The sequence below is a fragment of the Castanea sativa genome, chromosome 5, assembly GCF_040712315.1.
Source record: "Castanea sativa cultivar Marrone di Chiusa Pesio chromosome 5, ASM4071231v1".
Taxonomy (NCBI): domain Eukaryota; kingdom Viridiplantae; phylum Streptophyta; class Magnoliopsida; order Fagales; family Fagaceae; genus Castanea; species Castanea sativa.
The window spans coordinates 73,253,279-73,263,254 of NC_134017.1; the positions used below are offsets into that span (position 1 = coordinate 73,253,279).

The 9,976-nt window shown below is 31.6% G+C and overlaps 1 pseudogene; it reads right to left on the reverse strand.

The window, feature by feature from the left end:
* Positions 1–6,126: 6,126 nt before the first annotated feature.
* LOC142636456 (G-type lectin S-receptor-like serine/threonine-protein kinase RKS1) lies at positions 6,127–9,893 on the reverse strand (annotated as a pseudogene).
* Positions 9,894–9,976: the final 83 nt, after the last annotated feature.

Consider the following 9,976-nt stretch of genomic DNA (forward strand, 5'->3'; position numbering starts at 1 on the left):
TCTCATAATCTCATCTCCGTATCGCAAGCTTTTTTATTTTTATTTTTATTTTTTTTTTAATCTCTATATCGCAAGCCTTTTTTTTAATTTATTTTTAGAATGTCCATGTTGCAAGCCTAATTGTATTTTAACCGGTTATTCTTTTGTTTATATACTGACAAATTATCAAACGGGGTCAAAATTGTGAAAGAATATATCTTATTGCTTTTTAACTGACACGTGTCTGATTTTTAGATCGTCTGACTGTTTTAACGCTGTGATAGGAAGCATTTCCAAATAATGCACCGTACGATTTTTTAAAGATATTGTATACATGTTTGAATTTTAAATAGGCACTTTTCCTACATGGCAACACTTCCTTAATTGTAGGAATCAACTTTCTTTCAGCTTCTGCTATTATATATAAACCCAATTTTTTTCCCCTTCTTCCCTTTCTCTGTGTCGCAGTATTGTTAGGTGATTTCTTTTAGAGAGAGAAAAGATATAAAGTGTAATCTGATGAAAAGAGATGGCTAGGGTCTTTTTAACTACAATTTTTTTTAAAAAAAACCGGACTTCATTTTTAACATACCTAAAAAGGCAGTCAAATGGTTTTTTTTTTTTTTTTTTAATAAAAAAACCGGTTACTTAATTTACACCTTTTTTTTTTAATTGCAAACGTGGCAGGGTTTTAAAAGCCAAGCGTTGTAACGTGTGGCTTTATTTTTAAAAAACTGTATACGTGTCTGAATTTTAAATAGGCAGTTATCTTATTTGTCAACACGTCCTTAAATGCAGGAACCAACTTTCTCTCAGCTTCGTCTATCATATATATATATACTAGTCGCAGACCTGCGCGATGCGCGGAAAAATAGGAAACACAATGCAATAAAAAAAGTTATCTCTTATTTTATAGTGTGAGAACTATTAGATTAAGTTGTAACCATATATACTTTATTAATTACTATACAAACACATGCGAATCAACTCTTATAGGTATATTTTTCTCCTAAACATAGATCAACATTTCGTTCTTTCTCATAATCAATAAATCATATATCATAAAGTGGAAATATAAAATAAAATAAAATTTAAAAGACAAATTTTTTTTCTCATCATATGAACATTTGAATAAATCCTGCAATATATAACTCTTCATATTCATAAACCATATAATTACTTAGATTATATAGTAAAATAAGACCAACCTATCCATCATAACATTGCAGTATCGTCTAGATATAATTATATACAAGTCATGTTTTGTTGATCTTGTCTCATTAATCCAAAAGTAACATCTATAAAGCTAATAAGATCTTTAGAGAGTAACATATGACGGAGAATTCTTAGTTTGAATAACCAATTATAGATATATAAATCATCCAACACAAACGTCTATTAGAAGATAGAATCTATAACTGTAATACAAAAATTTGGCAAAATGATTAAATAGTATACTACCTTTAGATTAGTGATATTAAGATATTTTTTTATATAATTAAGGAGTGTACACATTCAACCAAGAGGAATTAATCAAAGAATTTTTAATCACTATCAACTATGTTAGTTTGCTCTTTTTTTTCATGGTTTCTCTTCCAAATGAAGGTGACATTGACAAATTTAAACTACGGCAATTATAGAGTAGTTATACAAAAACTATTCAAAAACTATTATTCGAAACTTTGTACAAATAAATTCATTTTCCTGTTCCACATGTTGTACATACTTACGGAATTTAAAAGTTCACTCTCCATTAAGGCTTGCATTACAAATACCAATGACTTCATCATAGAAATCAACTCTATTGAGAAGTTTATGTGGTGTAATGCTTAATTTGTCAAAAGTGGGGGCACCTTAGGCATTGTTTTTGTTGTTACCACAACATAAGCTTAATTTGGTTCTATGTAACAGAATTTGTGCAATTTCAAAATCACAAAGAGACTAAAGGGTGGGGGGGGGGGGGGGGGAACAAAAGATTAATTCAAAAATGTTATATGAATTAAGCATTGCATATATGAAAGATTTAAGCAAATAATGGGACATAGAATGTTATTCAAACTACACAAACACTAACATTCTTTCCTTTTTTATCATAGGTAGATAGTAGTGGAGGGGGGATGGTGGGGTTTGAGCCACAAACATGGGACGCCACAAAGAATGTATTTACCTCTAGGCTATCATTTGCACCCCTAAAAATTAATCTAGAAGCCTAGAAAAAAGAATAATTGGAATTCCAAAAAAGAATTAATCACAAGTTCCTCAAGTATCTATACATAAAAACATTAATAGCATAATTATCCTCTAGAGTAAATTATATTTTTTCTTTTTTTGATATTTTCCTTAAAGATGATCAACTACGCAAAATCAAAACTTACCAAAAAAACTCAAATTAACTAAAATTGTGTTGCCAATTCTAAGTCAATTAAGAGTAACAAAAGTCAATATCATAAAAAATTTGGGAAGGAAAATAGCAAAATCACTTCACATAGACTAAATGTAAGAATACCAAAAAAAAAGTTCATTTCTATCTGTGCGTTTTGTTCACCTCAATGGTCGTCCTATTGCCGACTTAACTTTGAAAATCTTTGACAAAAACAATTGATGTCTTCTCAAAATGGTGAAAACTAAAGCTTGATTGAAAAATGTGGAGAACAAATAGTATTGAACTAATTTTTTTGTTGTAAATGATGAGGGATCGTATCTAAAATGTACATTGGTAGATATATTGTAAAGCTTAAATAAAAAATGATTGATGTGTGAGTGAGAGAGAAATACGGTTGTGAAAAACTGAAAATTTGGAAGATAAAACATTGTAACTATAGATAAATGAAGAGACACAAAACTCATCTTTGGGCTGTAGACTATGCTTGAAATTTTAATTGTATCTACTAAAAAGATAATGAACTATTCAATTTTAATAATTACTTGAAATTAGAAAGATGAAAATGAAAAGTTGAAATCAATTTGGGTGGCTGAATAGTCAAACATTTGTATCTAATATATAGTAACGTTTGTAATTTGAATATTTATTATTAGATATTTAGTTTAATAAGCCCACCTTTTATCCATATCTTTTCAAAGAACACAATCCTTAAGCATTCAATCTAAAATTAAGAAATGCAAATCTTGAAACTTAAATATATTTTAATCCTTCATTAGTTAAAGATTTTATCTCGGTGAATTTTTGCATTGTCAAATGCAATTTCTAGAAATTTAAGATTCTTTTAACAAATTTAAAATAATTAGATGAAATGTTAAGTATATCTTTGAAAAGATATTAACATGATCCGTTTTCAAAAATAATCATTTGGTTCTTATTTACTTACAATTATTCTGAATTGTAAAGAAAATTTTCAAATTTCAACAATTATTGAGAAATTAATTGTTGAAATTTGCCATATGTCAATCCAAATATGACACATAGTACCTTAGCACCTTATCATCCAAACATAGCTCACTTACAAAGGATAATGACTAACATAGGACAATGTTGAAAAGAAAATTCAATTAATAAGACTATATATTGCATAGAAATAATTACCAACCATAATCACACAAACGAATGTAACAAAAAAAAATGTAGAGGTGAAAAATATATTATCAAAATTATAAAAATTGGTATAAATCAAAGCAATGATTATTACACATTTATAGAGTTGGAATATGTCCCAACTCCACCACATTCTAAGTCCTCAAACAACAAACAAAGTCTATGGAACACGTTTACTTCAATTTCACTAAAAGAAAAAAATAAATAAATACAAATATCATTTTCTATACAATAAGTTACGTATAAAATGTTTCTCAAAAATTTAAAAAAAAAAGTTATGTATAAAAATTTTGAATTCTAAAAAAATCTAACAATTTATAGTTTGATTATCACTAAATGAATGTTAAAAGAATCAAGTCAATTTAATGTTACAAAAATATCTCCCACAAAATGTATTGATATTTTTTCATTCTAAACAACTATAAGAACACTTTAATCTTTACTGGGCATGAGAACCGTGTATCAAGTTGCTTGGAGACACATTGCAAGAAAAAATTCCAAAAGGAATTATTTTAATCCAAGTTACCCATAATTACAATCCCATTACATAAAATAATTCCAAACCCTAATTGATTACCTTATGAATAAAATATGTTTGAAATTATGAGAATCCATTAACACAAAGAGACCAAAAAATCAAAATAACAATCTAGATATTTTTTATCTGGTGATTGTAATAAAATATTGAATTGTGAGAATAGAGTAAGAAAGAGAGAGAATAGAAGCTTACTAAGTAGAGCTGTCAAATTCATTAAGATATGAGTCTTTAGAGGGAGACAATTCCGCCATTGAAGAAATGCCAAGTGATTCTATTTGGCTTTCATAGACAAAATATGGCCCGCATATAAGTTTTATGTTGAGAAAATTTGACATATATACACAAAATTTTTTGTATAAAATAGTTCAAACTTTTAAGTCTACCTAGAAAGATTAGAACTCCAAACTACTCTAAAAGTCACTTTTATTCTCCTTCAATATCCCTTAAATATTAAAAAAAACAAAAAACAAAAATGATGACAACATAATTGAGTTTTTGTTTAGTATGAAATCTATTTGTTGTAAGGGCCAACCTTAAGGGCAGAAAAAAAAGGAGTCAAAAGATTATATATATATATATATATAAAATTTAGATAGATAAATACAATATATATAAGTTAGATAGATAAATAAAAACATGATGCACATAAGAAAAATGTAATGGGAGAGAGATACCTCGAAAATAATAAAGGCACGCATTTTTTACAAACCAAAATTCGTATATATAAAGAAAATAAGTCAAAATACATAGCTAAGAGAAGAGTTCATGAATATTGTTAAACACGTAGATAGGGGTGCTAGTGCCAATGGTTGGTAAAAAAAACAATTTGTATTGTGACTAAATGAAAAAACACAAAATAATTATTTTTTGTTTAAAAAAAAAATATGAGTTATATTGATTGACTGACTACCTTTTAGAAATATAACATCATGCACATTGTGAGCTAATTAGCATTCAGTCTTAACGTTAAACAAAAAATACTAACCATTGAAAAAGTCATCAAAAGTTGCGATACAAATATAGTGATAATTCAACATTGTGAAACACACCTAAACAAAAATCAAGAGTGATATGTAAAAGAAATTGATTACCCAAAATTTCAATAAAGAATCGATAAATTCCTCTGGGATTGTAAGCAATAATCAATAGTGGAATTGAATTCTTGATAGTTTGCACACCTTTGTCTTGCATATGTACTAGGCATTGGCTAAGTTCAGAAATTTGGGAGAAAAAAAACTAAAGTGGAGATGGAGAGAGAACTTACAGGCAGAATATATAAGATTTGGATTAGCTATTGAAAGTGGAAGGGTGATTTGGATTGAAGACTCTAACTTTGCATTTACGTTACAAAGAAAACGTTTTGCTTCCAAATTCCAATTTTGGATGGAAGGATGTGAATAGTCGTAACTGAAGATAATAACTCATGTTGTATGGATAACAATTGAGATGATCTAGTATATGTAGTAGATTAGTAGCAGATGAAAAGTCTCTGTTTTTTTTTTTTTTTTTTTTAGAGAAGGAGATGAATAGTAATCTTATTAGAGTGCATCAACATGTTTGCCCATGATCTATATTTAATTTTTTTTATATAAAAAATAGAGAGAAATCATAAAGGAAAAAAGGATATTTAAAAAAAAGTATGAGGTGGAGGATGAGGTGGCTCAACTGGAGCGTAGCAACATTAAATGCTACGCTTCAACTTTTAGTAATAATATATATATAGATGTTGAGGCTTGCACTGCGTTATAGTCTATAGATCTTGAAAGATCAAAGTCTCAGCCGAAAAAAGAAAAAGAAAAAAAAAGAATGATCTTGAAAGGTCAAGGGAGAGTGCAGTCCACCTAAGTAGGTCATATTCACCAACAATTCTATTTACTATTGGATCACTTGGAGTAAAAGGAGAGTCAATTTATTTTTATATTTCATCTTATTTAGAAATTAAAGAATATTATCGTTACTTTCACAATGGAGCTGAACAAACTTGGAGAATTAATTTAAAAATCGAACTAGAAAGGTAGCGGGTGTCTCAATTATTGAATCTTATGATAAAAAACCAAGTTAATGTGTATTTATTTTTAAATAATTTAATAGTTACAATAATGAGAGTGGAATTTCAAACCCTACAGGCAATGCCACTGACTAAGTTAAGAAAAACAGATTATTAGTAACAATATAAGTAGTAGTAGTAACAACTGAAAAAAAAAAGGTAAAAATTTAACACTTAAGAATAAAATGAATAAGAAATTACATTTTTTTCATAAATACAAAAAGAGCAAAATTTTAATTTGTCCTAGAAATTCTTATAGAAGCATTTTAGATGCAGCTAACTAGAATCTTTACCTTTAGCGAGCTTCAAATTCAGTGATTGTCACGTCATTTATAGAATAAAACCGCTCACCTGTAATTGATCCCAAATTATAGGTAGGTCTTCTAAAAATGAAAGCAGGTTGTTTTGGAGAAGGAAGAGTTGTTTCACAACTTAGCATGAGAAGAACTGCCAACATTGTTGGTCGGTCCATCGCATCTTCTTGCACACATAAGAGCCCAACTTGAATGCATCTCATGACTTCATGGGAAACAAATGAGTCATTTATTGATGAATCAACTATATCCAAGACTCTATCTTCTCTCCATAGTTCCCAAACCTATATGGTTCATAGCATTATCCATAAGGGGCTATATTATAAATGTAAATGGTAAAGATTGTTGTTTTTTATTACTTACATGCCCTATCAAAGTTAGGGAATCGTGCCTTTGATAAGAACTGTTATTCTTCTTGCCACTAATGATCTCCAACAATATGACACCAAAACTAAAGACATCTGATTTTGTTGAAAATTTTCCAAATATTGCATATTCTGGTGACATATAACCACTGCATGTGAACAATATTAAAAATAAAGTTAAAGTTTGCATAGGCCTTCGTTTTCCGTAAGGGTGGTAGTTGTGCAAGGCTTTGTGCATGCAGGCGTGCATGTGTTTGGGTGATACTTACTATGTTCCGACAACTCTAGTTGTCGTGTCTTGAATTTGGTCCCCATTGAATATACGAGCTATCCCGAAATCCGAAATTTTAGGATTCATCTCACCATCTAAGAGAACATTATTGGTTTTAAGATCCCTATGTATGATTTTTAATCTTGAGTCTTGACGAAGATACAAAATCCCACGAGCGATCCCAATGATGATTTCAAAGCGTTTCCCCCAATTAAGCAATGAACTTCTTGTATGATCTACAATAAAATTTAACTCCAGTATACTCAAAATGTGATTAATTAGTGTAAAATATTTGGTTGTATGTAGTCCAAATATATTCTTTGAACATAAATAATAGAAGAAAATAAAACAGATGAATGCAATCGATTTATAGAAATAAGACATACCAAAAATGAAGAAGTCCAAGCTTTTGTTGGGCATGTATTCATAAATCAACATCTTTTCTTCCCCCTGAATGCAATAGCCAAAAAGCTTGACAAGATTCCTATGCTGAAGGTTTGCAATCAACAAAACTTCATTTTTGAATTCCTCTATTCCTTGTGATGAACTGTTGGATAGCCTTTTAATAGCTACTTCTTGTCCATTAGATAATTGACCCTGAATCCATGATCCAAAATTAAGCTCAGTCATAACAATTACTTCAAAGCAATTGAGTTCAATGCCACGATCTTATTCTTCAATAACATATGTCTTAGCTTATGTAAATCATTTTCCTACATTCACACTCACACAATAATGGAATTTGAAAAAGAAAGGAAAATATGCAAGATATTTACGTTAAACGATGTCATTATGAATTGTAACTGTACCTTAAAAACAGAACCAAAGCCACCTTGCCCTAGTTTGTTGATTGGAGAGAAATTGTCGGTGGCAGCAACTATGCAGCCTAGATCAAAGATCAATAAATCTGGATGTCTACTACTCTCCTCTAGCTCATTTCCCTCCAAATAGCCTTTAGTACCGGTAAAATATAATGATTGATTGTGCAATTTTCTTTTCACTGTCCAAAAACATATTGATAAATTGCTCACTATAATTTTGCAATTGAGCATTTATATAGCTAATGTAGACTACTAAAATGACTCTTGATTTATATGTACATATATATATTCCTGTGTTTGTGTGCACAATACAATGGAAGTAATTTTGTTACCTTTTGTTTTCCTCTTCTTCATTAGGCATATATAGGCTATCAAGCATACCATAAACAATGTCACTATAACAGAAATTATTGTAATAGCCAGCTGCCTCTTGTGGCCAAGAAAACCATTGGACTTCCTTGTGTAAGTAGCTGAAGGACAAAAAAAAAAAAAAAAAAACATCAGTCCACGATCTGTATGTTGGAATAGGCAGAAATGAAAATTTACGAAAAATGCAAGCAAGTGGAGAAGGCCACCTAACTCAGTTGCATCTACACGTACATTTAGATCCCACCTTTCATATAAATTCTCGGAAACGTCAATCAATTCACCATACCATGCCAAACAACTCGTCCCCTTCCCATCAATATTCATGCTTACAAAAGCTGTGCAAGAGCAATTTCTCAAGCATGCCTGCTCGCACTCTGAGCTACTCATACTCATGTCCATCCAAACTGCATTAAATGAATCGAGAGCCTTCAAAAGCTCCACCTTCACAAACCCTTCTCCATTCCCACATATCGACAACCCCAACTGCTTCCTCACACACCCCTCAGAACCATCTCTGTGATACCAATTCTTCGGAGACTTGGGTTCATACCCTGGCAAACATGTACACTCAAAGTCTCAAACTTATAAACATTGTTATCAGACTCAGGACCACATTTACCGTAGGCACCACAGTGTCTATAGTTGTCACAGCGGTATTTAGGTGCTGACCAGAATTCCTTCCATTGAAGATCACCATCATTCCACATAAGTTTCTGGAGTAATCCAGAGTTGCCAATCACACCTAGAAATGATTGAGGGGTCATCAAAAGAGTAGGTGTAAGATACCTCATCTTCGTTGTTAACAGAATAATACTTAAAGCCCGATGAGGCTGTTGCTGCTGCTGATGATGTGTGCCACGGCCATGGACCTGACCGCCAATATAAAGTCGAGCCCTTATACAAGACGACTTGTGGAGAGCCAGTAGGATTCATCTTAAAGAAGTAGTCCCCAGTTCCGGGGTCATCTTGTGACTTCCAAGATGTCAAGAACCTGTCTAGCCCAGTTATCCGATTCAACCCAAGCCTCATGCCTGGAAGCAAGGTGTCTGTAGGATGATCAAAGCTTTGCCATATAACCTTTTCGTTATTGCCTTGGATCAATACCAGATTTCCTGAGTCTTCAAGCTGTGCAACAGAGGAGGTTGTCCCCTGGAGAGACACATTTGTAGTCCAAAGAAGACGCTTAGAACTGTCATGGAGGACAAGGTTTCCATAGGGGTTGATGCAGAGAACACCGGAGGAATCAATAATAGGATCGTTCCTGTTTGCCACCCACACAAGAGTTTGTTTTGCCACTTTGACAAACCAAATACCAAGATACCGGTAGCTAGAATTGCCGGGACTGAAGAAGCCTAAGGCGAAATTATTTTTGTTGGAAATCAAAGACTGGCCATCCTTGATGGATTGGTCTGGTGTTAAGGTGTCAACGGAAGTACAAAATGGGAAGAAAAGCATGATCAGAATCAACGACATGACCATGGTTTCAGCATCCATGTTTGTGTGCAGCAGTCTTTTTTTTTTATTTTAATATGGGGTGGGAAAAATATATTGATATTTGGTTTGATTGACGATTCTGAAGCCTCCTTGCAGAAAAGAAAATGGATGCTGGGTCAAGTCAATAAGTCAGGAGTCCAGAATGGCGTCGAGGGATTGCTGGGATTCTAGGCATCAATTTTCACTGACTGGCAGATATTTTTTTAAAAATCCCCCACTTGCTCCCAA